We start from the raw sequence: 17828 nt of genomic DNA, 5'->3' as shown, positions 1-17828 counted from the left end.
AATGAGCTTTTGTTGGATCATTGAATGGAACTGTCTCCAATTTCACTGTATGAATGATCACTTTATATGCTTTAATTTAGTGATATGGACAACTGTTTACGGGAAGATAATATGTGGCCTGTTAACTGGTGATTTCGTACTGTACATATTTTTTTTCTAGAAATACTGTATTTTCTAGAAATTTTTTCTAGAAATACAGTATTTTCTAGAAATACTGTATTATTTGTACCCTTTAACTGCATTGTTTTTTTAAGTCCTATCATTTTTTCTTCTCTCTTTAAATAAAAAAGAGTAATTACTAAATATTTCATTTTTTTGGTTGCTAGTGTGAAGAGTATGGCTTCTCTTATTTCTCTCTCTGATTTTGTTGTTAGTGTATAGGAACGCTATTGATTTCTGAGTATTGATTTTGTATCCAGCTACATTAGTGAATTTATTTATTATATCTAAGAGTCTTTCAATGGAGTTTAGGGGGTCTTCTGTGTAGAGTATCATGTCATCTGCAAACAATGATAATTTAAATTCCTCTTTTCCTATCTTTATCCCTTTTATGTTTCTCTCTTGTCTCATTGCTCTGGCTAGTACTTCCAGTACTATATTAAATAGGAGAGGTGATAAATAACATCCTTGTCTTGGCCTGATTTTAAAGTAAATGCTTTCAATTTTTGGCCATTTAGTATGGTACTGGCTGTTGGTTTGTCATAGATGGCTTTTATTATATTAAGGTAAAGACTATCTATTGCAATTTTCTGTAAAGTTCTTGTCATGAATGAATGTTGGACCTTATTGAAAGCTTTTTCTGCATCTATAGAAATGATCATATGATTCTTAGTTTTGGCTTTAAGATATGGTGGATTACACTTTTTGATTTATGTATGTTGAACCATCCCTGCATGCCTGGGATGAATTCCACTTGGTCATGGTGTATGAGTTTCTTGATGATTTGCTGCATTCTATTTGTCAATATTTTATTGAGGATTTTTGCATCTGTGTTCATTAGGGAGATAGGTCTACAGTTCTCTTTTTTAGTTCGGTCTTTCTCAGGTTTTGGTACTAGAGTAATATTTGCCTCCAGGAATGACTTAGGAAGGATTACTTCCCTTTCAGTTTCATTGAATAGTCTGAGGAGTGTCAACATTAGGTCTTTTTTGTATTTCTTGTAGAATTCTGCTGTGAATCCATCTGGGCCTGGGCTCTTCTTTGTAGGTAGGGACTTAATTACTTTTTCAATTTCATTAATAGAGATTCAGTTATTCAGCAGTTTTACATCCTCTTGATCTAGCTTTTGTACTTCATATGTTTTAGAAACATATGATTCTTAAAGAATCTATTTCTCCTGTGTTATCAAACCTTTGAGAGTAGATGTTTTCAAAATAGGTGTTGATGATTTTCGATATTTCTATAGGGTCTGTAGTGATTTCTCCTCTTTCATTCCTTATTGCATGAATTTGAGCTTTTTCTTCCCTTTTTCAATAAGGTTGCCTAGGGGCTTATCGATTTTATTTATTATTTCAAAGAACAAACTCTTTGATTCATTGATTCTTTGCATTGTTTTCTTAGTCTCTATTGCATTGATTTCTGCTCTGATTTTTATAATTTCCTCTCTTCTTTTGGCTTTGGGCTTGACTTGCTCTTCTTTTTCTAGCTGTTTGAGGTGTAGCATCAGATTATTTATTTGTATTCATTCTGTTTTCCTGATGTGGGAACTCAGTGCAATAAATTTTCCTCTGAGGAAGGCTTTCATTGCATCCCACAGATTCTGGTAAGTTGTATCTGTATTTTCATTTTCTTGTAGGTGTTTTTAAATTTCTTCTTTAGTTTCTTTTGTGACCCACTGATTACTCAAGAGTGTGTTATTCAGTTTCCATGTGTTTGTGGGATTTTTCCAGTATCTTTTATCATTAATTTCTAATTTCAATGTGCTATGATCCGATAACATCTAAGGGACGATGTCAACTCTTTTGAATTCATTTAAATATGTTCTGTGAGCTAATATATGGTCTATTTTAGAGAATGACCCATGTACTGCTGAGAAGAATGTGTATTCTGATGTTGTTGGGTGGAACATTCTGTATAAGTCTATCAAGTCCATTTGTTCACAGATGTGATTCACTTCTGTTATTTGTTTGCTCATTTTCTGTCTGGTTGATCTGTCTCTTGGTGTCAGTGGTGTGTTAAAGTTTCCTGTTACAATTATGTTACTGATAATTTGATTTTTCATTTCTGTTAATAATTGTTTTATATAACTGGGTGCTATGGAATTTGGTGCATATATATTTAAGATAGTCTTCCTCTTGGATTTTTCCCTTAATGAGTATGTAGTGACCTTCTTTGTCCCCTTCTGATCACTGTTGGTTTAAAGTTCACATTGTCTGCAAAGAGTATGGCTATTCCTGCTTTTTTTTTTTTTTTGGATTAATGTTGTGTGAAGTATTGTTTTCCATCCTTTGACTTTCAGTCTGTGAGTATCCTTCTGGGTTAGATGGGTTTCCTGTAAACAGCATATGGTTGGATTTTGTTTCTTGATCCATTCTTCCAGTCTGTTTCTTTTGATTGGTGCATTGAGACCATTTACATTAATGGTTATAACTGTTATATGGTTTATTGTTGATATGTTATCTTTCTGCTGTTGCATTTTTATCTTTCTGTTCTGTTAAATTATCTGCTTTGCTTAGTGGTTTTTTTCTTTGTGTATCTAAACTGTCTCTCAATATTTTTTGCAGGGTTGGCTTCGTGTTTATGAAGTTTTTCAGCTGTTCTTTGTCATGGAAGTATTTTATTTCACCATTGATTTTGAATGATAGCTTTGGAAGTCTAAGTTGGAAATCATTTTGCTTTAGGATCTGGAACACTTCACTCCATGCTCTTCTTGACTTTTATTGTTTGTGCTGAGAAGTCTGCTGTTATTCTGAAAGTTTTCCTTTATAAGTGATCTGTCTTTTCTCTCTGACAGCTTTGAATAATCTATTCTTGTGTTGGATTTCTGGGGTGGTGATTATTATACGTCTGGGTGTAGTTTTATTTTGGTTATGACTATATGGAGTTCTATAGGCTTCACTGAACCTGATGTCAGTTTCTGATCTCATGCTTGAGAAATTTTCAGCTATTACCTCTCTAAATATCTTCTTGATGTCCTTTATGTTGCCCTCTTCTTTTTCATTCATCCCCATCAATTTTATGTTGTTTTTCTTTGCTTCATCTTGCAGTTGTTGAATTGTTGTTTCCTGATTCCTTGTTATTTTTAAAAGATCTTTCCTGTTCACTAGCTGCAATCCTGTCTTCAAGGTCTGAAATTCTATCTTCACTTTCATTGAGGTGATTTTTATCGCTTTCAGTGGAGTTTTTGATTTCCTTTATATCTCTCTGCATCTGCTTTATGTATTCCGTTTGTTTCTTATATTGTTCATCTAGGGATTCTATCTTTTTGTTTAGTTCCTCCAATTTTTTAACTGTGTTTTCTTTAGATATATTCAGCATCTTTTTTCATTTCTTTTATCATTTCTTCTTTTACTTGGGAGATTAATTCGAGTTTGAATTCCTTTAAAGCTTCCCAGAGTTGCTTGTTTATTTCAGTAGCTATTATGTCCAATATTTGAAGTATATGGCATATATTTTCTTCTATATACATTGCTCCTAGGGTTTCTTGAGATGGGCTGGAGGTTTGAGGTTGTAATTTGGTCTTTCATTTTGTCATTTTTCTATATTTCTATTTTTCAAGTGTTATTCGAAAGCTTCCTCAGGGTCTCTTGGAAATCGACTTCTATGTTCGCAGCTCCTGGGACTCTGGCAACCAGTTCCCCCAGGCCGCTGGGCATCTGGAACCCGTGGTGCTGGCCTTCCTGCTTAGACCTCTGCAGTCTCAGACAGGCTGAGCTCCAGGTACAGTGTGCATCCGCCTGCTTGCTTGGAACTCCTCAGTTCTCTGAGCGCCGCCAGGATGGAAAGGCAGATGTAGGCGCCTTGGACTCACCTAGCCACCTCACTGCACCCAGAAGTCTGTAGGGTCCAGAACAGGTTAGGCTTGGGGGAGAGTGCGCGGGGCCTCTGGAACTGGCGATGCTCGCCTGCTTGCTTAGAAATCCACAGTCCTCCGGACACAAGGGGAGGTGGATGTAGGCACCTCAGACTCGCCCAGCCATTCCACTGCATGCAGACAATGCGAGGGTCCCAAACAGGCTGGGCTGGTGGGACAGTGTGCGCCCGCCTGCTTGCTTGGAACTCCACAGTTCTCCAAGCGGGAGCCCGGAAGCGGATCAAGCATGGTTATTCTAAAAGACAAGCAGCACCAGCCTACTTATTCTTTAGAATTAAAACTGGAAAGCTACAAAGATGGAAAACATTTATTGACTCATTTGCAATTAGGAGGTATTTTCAAAGTCCTAGACCTAAAATATCTATAGTGAATAACAGAAACAACAACAGACGTGTACAATTAGATTCTGCACAATCTGATAGTACAAAAGACATCAATCCCATTTAACTGTAATCTCCTAAAGGACAAACAAATCAGCTGAAGAAAGTTCCAGAGATATATAGCTTCAGAACCATATTATCTGCTCTAATGTTTGTTTTTAATTTCCATGTATTAAAAACAGAATTATGGAAATATTTAAAATATAATCAATATGATCAGGTTTGATAGGCTCTAAAAGAAGTAAAAAATTTCCATTACATTAAGAAGCCATTTTAGTACCCAAAATAAACTCATAGGTGTACACAAATCAAAATTGCTTTACATTCTGCAGCCCGGGTGGTGACTGTAATGGAGAAAACTAAGACATCAGATGACCTACTGCTCTATGCACACCCTTGAGTACCACTGTGATCTGAATAAGAATAGCTGTCAGAAGAATTGTCTCTGTGACAGATGAAACAATTATAAAAGATACCAGAAAATCAGATACTTTGATAAATGTAAATGGAACACTACAAATAGTAGATATAACTAACCTCTTCTCAGTCAGGCCAATGATGCTGCATGTGAAAATTTTACTGGTCTTCATGAAAACTACGAACACTAATAGTCTCTTTTTAGTGTTGGGGTACTCAAAAGCTCAAATTGCCTTCTTAAGTTCAGACAGTGAACCAGAAACAGAAGCAATTACTATGCCTATTGGTATTATTTACTTAAATTTACAAAGTGTCATTTTGAGTTCATTAAAACTGAAATGCTAGACCAGGGATATACTCAGTGGCATAAATGCCTGCCTGGCAAGCACAAGGTCCTGAGTTCCATTCCCAGTAATAAATAAGTAAATAAATAGATAAACTGAAATACTAAAAATATGAAATTATTAAGAATTTACTTTATAGTACTTATAGATGTATGTTTTGGCATTTTAACTTTAAGGAAAATGGCTGTAATTTGTGTTTTAAGGCTTTCCTGAAAGCAGTAGCAAGAATTTTCCACCTGGACAAGTAAATACACCAGGGAACCACATTCATCTCTGTTCTTCTTTTCCACTGTAAGTGGACTTGAAAGAATTGAATGAATATTAAAACAAAGCTTGTAATATTCAGTAAATCTCTCCAGGGTCTTGAAGATGGATTGAAATAAAGTGCTATACAGAATGATTTCATGCATTAATCAACATAAAATAATTAAATACCAAAAACGCCAGGAGACCAAAAAGCTTTTATGAACAGATCTGTAACAACTGAGGAGAAAATATTTGATTATGAAGTTAGAAATTAACTGCAAGGTGAGCAATTTCTCAACCTTAAAATAATCTTTCAAATGATACTCTACTCAAAAGTTATTTCTTCTCTATGAAAAGCCAAGTGAGTCTACCCTGCCCAGAAGTACAGGAAGGACCAGTTTGCCCCAGGCAAAGGCAAAAGCTGTAATTGCAGCATTGTGCAATCTGAGCAAGAAACAATCTGAAGGCATCAGAAACCAACTTTCTGAGGCATCAGATAGCAAACTGCTGTATGCTCCTCCTAGAGTACCATCCTGATGAACATGAGCAGCTGTCAAAATTGTCCGTTACACAAGAAACACAGAAATAGATTGAGCTGTGGACACAAATGTAATAAGCATTCAGTTCTCGGATGCTGCAATTTGAATAATGATGAGTATAAAGGAAAGAAATTCTCCCAACAACCTTATCAACCCTAATGACTGTGAACAATAGTCACAAACACAAAATGAGATGTACCTAGGCTCACACAAATACTCACCCTCGTGTATTTGTGACATTCCGTTATACTTTTGCCCATGATGGTAGATGTAGTGGTAAGAACATTAGCAATAAAATTGCAAGAGCCCATGCATTTCTCCTGAGAATCTGCAGCTTAAACAAAGGGCATGTAGTCCCTTGGGGACCAAGTGTCAACATGAACTGCAGTTATTAAGATCCCAGGTCTACCCCTCATACCTGCCTCCTGAAGGTGTGACCATTTAGCTATTTTTAAATTGTATGTAGCTACTTTCAATGACTATTTTCCATTTGAGTTACTCAGAGTCATTTTTTTTCTGGTGTCTGTGGTAAAACAAATGTTACCTAATATATCTGTTCAATGTCAGACGTCATGGAACCACATGAAATACAGTGGATGCAGGACACAAAAAAGGGATGAGCAAATGATGCTAAATAAAATGCCCCCTCCAACAAAAACTTCCCAAACAGAACTAGGGAAAATACAATCATATTGATCACACCTAATTAGCAAAAATTGATAATGAACTAAAAGATACTTAGAAAGTATACCTACATGAGGTCTTTTTTTTATTTGTGCTTAATGATATACAATTTTTTACTTTATTTCAAAACGTGGGTCTATTCTCAAAGTGTTAACCAAAACAATTCTTGAACACTTAGAAAAACCATATCTTATAAAAATGATGCTTGAAAAAGACACTAGTACCTAAAGTTTTCATGGTTATACCAATAAAAAAGGCATAATGAATTAGATAAGCTTTTAGAACTAAGACCATTGAGGAAAAGCTAAAGTGAAATTTATTTTGAAACAACCTGGATAAATGATGATTACCTTAATACAAGTGATTTGGGGACCCCCAAGAAGGCAGTGATTTAGGTGACACACATTTGCAAGGTAGTATTCTTGACCAGGTGTGACAGCACATTGTACATTATACTAGCAAAATACACTTTGGGAGTAACTAAATTTTGAAAGTACAAGGATATCATCCAGCCTTTGTAACTGCTTTTGCATAAGTTTTATGACAAAGCTGCCTATTTCACTGAAATACATAGGATAAAGATGAAATCATATTATTGGAATATATTGAAGAGAATAGCAAAGTACTGTGAAGTTAGAGCTCATCAAAATTCATATTTAAGAAACTTCTGTTTATTCTTCTACTGGATCCTAATATATTTGTTTTCCAGTGACCTTTTCAATATAATTGCTGGTGCACTATAGAGGCTTGCCACTTCTCTTTGGCTTATATTCCATAACTTAATTAAAAGTAATTGTCTTGAGTTCCAATTTTATTTCATACATATTCTGAATCACTGACATTGCTGAAGTGCACTTATTGTTAATTTGATAGAACTTAATTATGTTTCATTATGCTGTTTTTAATGTATAACGACTTTAATAACCTTGATAAAAATGAAAAAGAACTATGAACGATCTGTAACTATTTAGTTCCACCAAAATGCAGACATTACATTTTGTTTATTACTCAAATTTTATTTCTTGACAAGATGGAGAATTAGAATATGATTTTTATTTTGCTAAACTTTTACTGAAAGAAATAATATTCTATTTTCTAAAGTATTTATAATACCACAGAATTGCATTGCTAAGTCATATTTATATAAATCAAGGTGGATTATTACTCCATAAATGGCATGATGAGTGTATCATTGGGAGCTTATCATAGAAATTGCACTTAATAACAGGCATAGTTAGTGTTCAAAAATGGATGGAGAAAGTTAAAGTCCCACACATCCTTTTTCCTCTGAGGCATTTAGATTTAAAAAGTAAAACTAAAAATGAGGCATTATAGTATACATTTTTACTCAGTAATAACCATGATATAGTTATTATTCATGACATTTTACCAATTTAAAATTTTAATAATTCAGATAAGAAAACACAGAGATTTTTCAAAAAAATTTCACACACAACATCTCACATTTGATACCAGTTAATAAACCATGCATTGCAAGTGGTATCCTTAATTTAATGTGAAAAATTTGAAATTCAAATTATTCAGCCTTCATATTATATAGTGAGTATTCACAGATAGGATTCATATTTTAACTTTCTGCCTATAAAATGCTGTGATTTTTTAAAGCACCACAGAACACAGTGTTAGCACAACCTAAAATATTTTAAAACCATCTTTTCAAAATTTCCTTCAAAATCAATTTATGAGCCAAGATAGAAAGATCACTCATAACTACATATCAGAGGTCTTACATTTTTGTGGCAAGTAACTGTTATTGATTTCTGAAAAGCCTTGAAATTATAAAGTACCCCATTAATGACAGAAAAAATTGCACAGTTGTAGGGGAAGATACACCCCTTTTAATTCAATTATCAAATGATTAATTCCAAATACCTTGCATATTTTGTACACAGTAATGCATATAGTGGTGAAAATTCATTACTAAATAACATAAAAGTACCTCACTGAATTTGCAATGAGTATAATGAATAACAAAAATGAGCAATTCAAATTTTAAGTAGTCCGATGAGAATGGTTTTTATAAGATATATTTGAAATGCCATCATGTCTGCCATAAAGTGCAACAGAAAAATAGAGCTTAAACACACAGACTTCGAAGTTGTGTCCCTGGTACATATCTTGATTTTTGGCTGGCTAACTCTGGAGAGATTGCTCAGCTCTGCTAAATCTTAGTGTTTTATGAAAAATGTCAATAGTATGTATGACCAGTCAAAAAATGCATCTAGAGCAGTTTGATGTATCCAGAAGGAGTCACACAATTCCCTGTGTGGGAAGCAGGAAAGCACAGGAAGCCTGGGGTTGCCTAAACCAGGTGGGAATGGAGATTAATTCCGTCCTCTTAAAAGGCAAATGATAGAGTGTTGCACAGGAAAACAAAAGAAAAAGGAATAAAATTGGCTGAGAGTCAGAGACAGTTTAGGAAATTTGGCAACTGCTGGGTTCTAAAGGATGCAAGAAATTTGAAAAGAAAGATGTTATTAACAGGGACACTGCTAATTAAGCACAGAAGGTCCCTAAACTCTGTGCTTAACTAACAGTATCCCTGTTAATAACCTCTTGGGGCTAAGTAGAGCTTGGATCTTGTTCTTAATTACATTTATTTACCTGAACTATATTTCTGTGTATATTACACTAGAATGACCCACTGTGGGCTGAGGATTATTTGCACTATACAGGTTGGTGATACAAAGGTCAGTGTTATAAAACACTTATAGCCTACTTCTCACAAATGAATTACTCAAAAATTAAATGTTATTGTCATTTTCACAATATAGTCTTTACTGAGAAAGGTTAGACTTTCCTGTTTTATGATGCCTCAGATAATTTGAGTTTAAGGAAAACATTAAAAGATGCTTATGAATGGAAAGATCAAAGTTCCACAATATTGAACATATGTATGAGGATCAGAAATAGAAGAAATTTATCTGTACAAATTCTAAGAAAAGTGACAGTACTTGAACATAAGGTTCTTTGCTTTCTATAACTAAGACAAAAAGAAAGTTTAAGTAGATTACATGGATTCAACATCTAGGAAAACAAAGATTGAACATTATAGAGTATAATATCTATAATGAAAGTTCTAAATAGGGAAAAGCAGAGAGATGCCTCCTACTTATTTAGTGTATATTTCTCCCTTTGAAAGTTGAAAGAATAATACATTTTCTATGGAAGCAAATTCTACTGGAATGGAACTTTCTGGGATTATCTTATCACTGAGATACAATGCAGAAATAATTTGGCCAATGAGCCTAAACCAAAGCTTCTGCATCAAAATTTTCAAGACTAGAGCCCAGGATTGTGTATTTTTAAAATTCCCAAGGTTACTGTACTATAAAACAGAGCCAATAGGACTCTCAATTGTTTTCCATATCCATTCTCTCTCTTGTTCTTGTAGGAATACAACCCTTGACTATTGCCAAGCATCTGACTGTTCAGAATATGAACTAACTTTTCCAGCCTCCTTGTGTTAAGTATTTCCAAGTCTATACTAACTAGAGATGTCCTTCATTTCTAGGGTTAACTATAAAGGAAATATTTCACTCTTGACTCACCTTGCTGCTGCCTGTAGCCTAAATTTTGGAGTTCTGATGCCTACCATGAAGATGATAACCATGAAGAAGGAGTTAAGAAGAAAAATAAGGGAAGAAACCTGGTCTCCTAGTGCACTCATTCAGATTTCCCTGAACACTTTCTAAATGTAAAAGTAAAGTCACATTCCTCACATGAAGAGAATGCTTCTCTGTCTGTCAGAGCAAGTAATGGCCATTTTATCCAAAATATATATAACCTTGGAAAAGGAAATGTTAGGACTTTCATTTCTGACTTTATCTTTTTAAAAACAAGAATACCCTAAATTGGAAAATTCTTAGCATCTGTTTGGACTCTTATGGTATATTTTATGACTACTGAACCTCAAGCTATTTATTGCAATTAAAATTAAATTTCATTGAAAATTAAAATGAAATAAATGTCAAGAGAAATTCAAAATCATATCTATAGTTTCCTATCCAGTAAAGAGTCTATTAAAATTTAAAATCAGTCTTTTCTTCTCTACATCCCTTTTTCCGTTCTCCTTTCCTTCTTAAAGAATATTAAAACATCCTATAATTTATAAAGAATAAAGTCTACACTTGAGGAATATATGGACCTAAAGGAACTTGGAAGATCCTGCCTCACCAGCTCAGGAAAATACCTTGACTGTTCTCCACTGCACATTTCTGCCTTCATCTGGAATGCATGAATTGCATCAGACAACATGGTACCTGTTTCACCTTCAATAGATGCCTTTTATGAGTCACTTGGTAGGGCAAATTTTGGCTCATTTTTCAATATTCTTTAAATCCTAAGCACCTTGTGTGATTGTTACTATCTAGCATTTCTGTGACTAGAGACATTCCAAATTCAAAAAGTAAAAGTCATCACTGAAGAACATCACTGTTAATATCCTTGGTATGAACGAGGAAATCAGATGGCAGTGATGGAAGCAGTCTTAGGCAGGTGACCTCAGACATTGCGTTCTAGATCAGACATGCATGATTCTGTGATTCATCTAAATGTATAATTTCTGATTTTTTAAAACTTAAAACAAATAAAGGTAGTCTCATGACTTCACCAAGCTGACTCTTGCATATGGCATGAGGGGGTCACTGTTGAATTTCCAGGTCAGTCTTCACAACAGTTGGGGGTGCAACATCACAGACTTCTGTGACATTCTTTCATAAGACAAAAATTGGGCCTCTTCAACCCGTGGAAGTCCAGGTATACAACATACAACAGTGTCTAGGAAAAACTGAAATTAAGTGAACATTCAGTTAATTTTCGAGCCTTGTAGAAGTATCCATTTATTATGCTCTTTCCAATATGGAAACCCTAAAAATATTTTATAAATTTGATATTGTGTGTGAAGTTACAAGATAGTAATTTCAACCTTGAAATAGAAAATGTGTATGTGATTTAGCTTATTAATCTGAGAAAAGCATCATTAACCCTATTCGAGGGTCTTTCTTTTTTCTTTTATGCTAAAATTTTATGTCTCATTCATTTAACTGTGATTTTGTTTGTTTTACTTAGCAATCAAAGATTCTCTTTTGAAAGTATAAAAGTGCCTACAAAATTCTCTTTTGAAAGTATAATGTGCCTATAAAATTCTTAAGTAGCTAAGAAATTTGGGAAGACAAAAGATGAAATGAAAAAAAAACAGCCCAGTTTCAAGGAATTTGCCACCAAATCCCATACATGAAAAATAAGAACAAAGTAAGAAATGCATTACTATTGAATTTCAGGAAATATAGAGACAGATTTTCTATAACTCAGTTAATGTTTAATCAACAGAGCAAGTCAAATAATTTTCTAATGCAACTGTAACTTGAAAAATCATTAAATATAATTTACCATTAATCTCATCACAAAGAGCTTTTGTGCTCTCCATGAAGCATTGTTAATAGCTTTGATATTAGAGGTTTCGCTATTTTAAAAATGTTTTGTAAACAGGACACCTTAAAGTCAATCCCCAGGGCCAGGTCACTGCAAGTAACTAGGAGCTCATAACTGGCATACGTTCACTAAGTTTGACTCCAGCTCATAACCTGTCTCTCAACTGATTATTGTATTTACTTCTTTAAACACTATTATTTCTTAAACTCATGTTTTATCTCTAGTTTCTCAAGATGTCAGCCTCAGTATTTTTAAACTTACGTATGTTTGTGTCCTCTTGCAAAATGATTGAAGTTAATCCAGAAGGTTTAACAAATTTATTTCCTTTGAGTGACCAGGAGCAAACAAGTAAATTAGTTTACTACTCTTGATCTAGAAAGATTAGAACAGATATCTAAGCTAGAATAAGGCATATTTTTACTGAAACGTGTCACTGTAAGAATACTCAGACACAACACTTGGATCACTGTCCTATGACAGAAATAAATGGACTTTTAGCTCAATTTTGTCACTCCTTTGCTATTATTTGAGAAAAATAAAATAGTATTTAGTCTATTTAGATTTGAGTTTTTGTTTGTCTTAGAAAGAAACACATATTAGAACAATTTTTTTCTTAAAAGTGATACAAATAGGAAAGGAGGTCAAACTATCCCTGTTTTCCAATGATGATTTTTTTTTTACCAAGAGTCTACCAAAAGTCCTAGATTTCATTAAAGAAAATCTCAGCAAAGTAGCAGGATACAAAAATCAGCATGCAAATCCTCATAGTTTTCTAAACAACAATAAATTCACTGAGAAAGAAACCAGAAACAGTTGCATTCCCAGTAACACAGAACATGCCTAGTAATAAGCCTAACCAAGGTGGTAAAAGACTTCTAGAATGAAAATTACAAGCCACTAAAGAAAAAAATTGAAGAAGACAATAGAAGTCAGAAAGATTTCTCACATTCATGGATTGCAAGAATCAGTATTATTAAATTGGTCATACTACCAAAAAACCCCACATAATCAGCAGCTCAGCACAAAGAGCAATGCTGAGAATATTATGGTATTAAATTCAAAATATGCTATATGTACATTATAGCAAAACAGCATGATACTGGCATAAAAGTAAACATACCAGGCAATGAAATTAAACAAATGATCCAAAACAAAACCCCAAGCTTCAGTTGCCTGATTATTGACAAAGGTTGAAAAAACAAGCACTTTTTTCCCTAGATACAGGTACTTTACTTACAAACATTTACGTTAATAGCATTTTGTTACATCAAATGAAGAGTACAGTAGTCCAAATAAATCTTCCTGTCACAAAAACAGTAAGACCCACTGTAATTAACTTTGGGGGTCAGGGTACTGCACCTAAACAAGCTGAAGTCTTCAGTTTGTGATTGCTACCTTATATCCCAATGGGTGGTTTGTTTGTATATATATATATATATATATACATACATATATATATATATATATATATATATATATATATATATGATATATATATCAGCAGGTCATGGTCCCTGGGAAAATCATTTCTGATGCAACAGTGTAAGCAAAATGGATATGGATATGGATATATTTAAGTCTTTAAAAGTACGTATCCATCTACTCTAAGAATCTTATTGTTAAAAAAGTTAAAGACAAAATAAAAATGAGTCCACAAACCAACCAAATTCTACTTTTTGCACATTCCAGTTTTGGCTTTATTTAACGTTAAATATACAATACTCTGGAAGTACATGTTTGTACTCCAGTAAGATGTAATTTTACTTCAGTGTCTGCAAAGGGGAATTTTAGGTATTTTAAACACAGCAGGTGAGCTAAATGCATTTTATGAGATATGCTCAGAATTACCTGTCCTACACTTCAGCTGTCTTCTCAATTTCCCGCCATTGAACCATATAAGCAACAGAAATGAAGAACTTAGTAAAACAAATTTTTGCTGTCTAACGACAATTATTTCTTTTGCAATGCATATTCTTCTAGTTGTCAAACCAACTAGCACAAAGTGTAACTTACCTGTCAACTGAAACACCATTAGAAACACTTTCCCTTTTACAAAACAATTTATATCAACATGCAATAAAATAGCCCTCATATCAATACAAGAGATAACCCTGGATTATTTCACTATTGTGTTTAAAATGCACAATTTAAAATCCCTTAACCATAGACTTGGAATTCTGGCTATCTGGTTCAGAATCTGACCATTTCAAGAAGAAAAAGGTATAAAAGCTTAAAATGTGGAATAATAAATCCAGTCTTTTTTCTTTTTCTATACAGTAAGATAAGAATGTAGTCTGCAATGCAAAACGTTTACAAAAGAGAAAAGCAGGTTAGCACATTGCCAGCTGCACAGAAAATCAGCAGGTAAGCCACAGCGCAAAGATGGAACAGAATCTGCTAATGGTAATCTGCTGACTCTGGGACCTCTTTCCAGCACGAGACCCCGAAACACTGCCAGCACCAAGGGTGGATCCTGTACTACTTGTGAAGTGAAGTTATGTCTGTTTCCTTGTGTGAACTGGAAGAGAATAACATGTTCACATATAGGCCACACTGTGCAGACAGGTATTTTATACTGTTCCAATGGCAATAATCAATTTACTTTCTTCATTAAAATAATATACACAGAATGTTTTGCTAGTTTGGTTCCCTCAAATTTTATATATATTTACTTTCTGACAAAGAGAAAAGGATAAAATGGTGTAAAAAATAAAGCTATTAATTAAGCACAAGAGAAAGATGAATGGGCATTTTTTCCTCTGCAAGGCTAAGACAGAAGCAAATATGAAGAAAAATGCTACCCCACAATTTCACTTACCCATCAAAAGCAAAACAAAAGCAGTTATAGAACCCCTTCTACCATCAGAAGTCATTCATACCAATGAATTTATCAGCTACAACAGATATACTCATACAGTTAAAGATGGGAAGAAAGGCCAGAGGTATCATCAAATTAACTACAGAGTAAGACAAAGCCTTAGAAGAGAGAGGATAAAAATCAGGCCTAGCACCAATGCTCAGTTTAAATCATATATCCGTGACATACCTATCAGGAGGACAATCAAGAAGGGAGAAAGTCCAGATTTACCTCTCAGGAAAGATTTATTATTTATTATTGCCTTTGATAACTGGATTACAGCTAGCTGTTTAGCAGTTTAGTATGGTTAAACTGTTTTACAACAGAGTTTTCTTTTTTAATTAAACCTAGTAAGATGAACAGAAGACAACAAGGCAGTAAAAAATACTGCTTCCAACAGATAGAGGTCAAATGGGGCACAGCAAAGAGGTCACTAGCAGCCACAGCCTTCTCTTTGGAGTTGGGGTTCACTGGTAGCCGGCCTCTCTGCAGGGCTGAGGGTTTGTGTTGTACACCAGACTCAGCAGCATTCAGATCTAGGCTTCCACCCTGATTGTTGTGATAAGTTCTCTTGGCAGCCTCCAAGAAAGCATCCTCTATGTTCTCTCCCATTTTTTCACTTGCTTCCAGAAACAATAAGCCATTTTCTTCGGCAAATTGTTTGGCTTCTTCATGTGCAGCATCTTTCTGTGCCTCCAAATCTGCTTTATTTTCTGGGAGAATTATTACAGAATTTGGATTGGTGAGATTGCTTGCATCTGTCAACCAGCTGCTTAAATGTTTATACCTCCTTCTCCAGGTGATATCATACACCGTGAGTGCACCTGCAGTGCCTCTACAGTAGCTTCGTGTAACAGCGCTAAATCACTCCTGTCCTGCTGTATCCCAAATTTGCAGTTTGATTTTTTGGCCACTAACTTCAATAAGTCTTGTACTCACTTCAATACCAATTGTGTGAGGACAATCAGCCATAATTTTTTTCTATAAGTCAATGAAGCAAACAAGATTTTCCTACTCCAATGTCCCCAATAATAATGCATTTTAAAATGTAAGAGTACTTGTATGGTACAATCACCATGGAGGCAATGGGGGCTGCTGGCGGCTGGGCAGCTGTCCGGGTGGCAGGCATCAGGATGAGGAAGAGCAGGGCAGACACAGCGGGAGAGAGGCCTGGCCAGGAGGTGCAGACATGCCGTGCCGGGCATAGTGGCTATCCAGCTGTAGGAGATGGAAACTAGACAAATATCTTTTGCCCTTTACAAAATCAACTCACAGTGGATCAAAGGACTTAAGATCTGATACTTGAAAACGCTAAAGGAAACCAGAAGAAACACTTCAGACTATAGGCCATGAAGTGACTCCCTGAACAGGAAGGGCTCTAGTAAATCAGCAAATAATAACAAGGACCAGAACATGCTATTGCATCGAATTAAAAAGCTTCTGTATAGCAAAGGAAACAACAGAGGAGACAGCTACGAAATGAGAGAACACCTTTGTCACATATTCTTCCAGCAAAAGATTAATATTAAGAATATAAAAAGAGCTCAAAAACTTAAAACCAAAAGAAAAGCAGTTCAATCCAAAGATGGACTAGTGAATTGAGCAGACGCTTCTAAAAAGCATGAATACAAATGGCCAATAATGAAAACTTTAACCTCTTTAGCCATCAAGAAAATATAAATCAAAACTATTCTGAAATTCCCTTCTATACCAGTTAGAATGGCTATCATCAAAAATAATTCTGGCAAGATTGAAAGAGAGAAGAACTTACTCATGGTTGATGGAAATGTAAATTAGTACAGCCTCTAAGCAGACCAGTATCAAAGTTCCTCAAAAAACTAACCTTCCATGAAGTACCGTTATACCACCCCTTGGAGTGAAAGTCAGCATACCATAGACATGGCCACCACTCAAAGTAGCCAAGGTACAAATCCAGCCTAGGTGCCCATTCTTGAGAAAATGGATAGAGGAAATGTAAAATATATGGATAACTGAGCAGTATTAAGCTATATATGAGAACAAATAAATGTCATTTGTAGGAAAATGGGTAGAGCCGGAGATTATACTAAGTGAAATAAACCAGACTCAAGCAGACAAGTATCACATTTTCCCTCATATGTGATATTAAGAAAGGAAAAAAAAAGTTGACATGAAAATAGCAAGGAGACTAGTTTCCTTGCTACTTTCCTTAGAGAAGAGGCAGGGGATCAGTGCGAGGGGGATGGGAGAGCTGAGAAGGGTAATGGGGTAAAGGATAATGATCACAGCGTGTTATGTTCATGGAAGAGAAAATGTTACAATGAAACCCACGTGCTGTATAATTAATGTAGGCTGATAGCAAAGAATAAGTGTTCCCTAAATTTCCTTCTATATAAAATTTCATAAAATGAAATTAGTTTATTAATGACAAATTAATTGCATATTTATCACATAGCTAGATTTTGATACCTTGTCAATGGAACCAGTCCCGAAATCTATCACTCAAAGGGGTACTTGGATGCTTTCAGGCTGTGGTGTGGACATTCTGCTTACCTCACTGATGGGGCACATGTTTCTTCCTCCCCTCTTTAACACTCCGAGACTTTGTGCTCTTTTTACATACAGTCTCAGTTACATCTTCCCAAAAGAATATATTCCAGTGAATGTGCTTGATCTTCATTTCTATAAGTTTTCATTATAAATAATGAGCAATATAGGATATTTTTTCACTATAAAAGTCATACTTGAGCAAAGAAATTGTGAAAAGCAGAAAGCTAGAAAGTTTTTTTTTATAATTTTATGACACAGGTCATATTTGTTACTGTATACTCCCATGCAATCTTCATATACGCACAAATTTGGTTTTTGATTATCTGGCATACTCAAAATGTTACA

The 17828-nt window shown here is 34.7% G+C and overlaps 1 pseudogene; it reads right to left on the bottom strand.

Annotated features, from left to right (window-relative positions):
* Positions 1–15387: 15387 nt before the first annotated feature.
* LOC134472027 (ras-related protein Rab-14-like) lies at positions 15388–16032 on the bottom strand (annotated as a pseudogene).
* Between the last annotated feature and the right edge of the window lie 1796 nt (positions 16033–17828).

Source organism: Cavia porcellus, unplaced genomic scaffold, assembly GCF_034190915.1.
Source record: "Cavia porcellus strain 051 isolate PalLab524CR breed Dunkin Hartley unplaced genomic scaffold, mCavPor4.1 scaffold_21, whole genome shotgun sequence".
Classification (NCBI taxonomy): Eukaryota; Metazoa; Chordata; class Mammalia; order Rodentia; family Caviidae; genus Cavia; species Cavia porcellus.
Note: the sequence above shows the minus strand (reverse complement) of the source record. Positions and strands in the feature narration are given on the sequence as shown.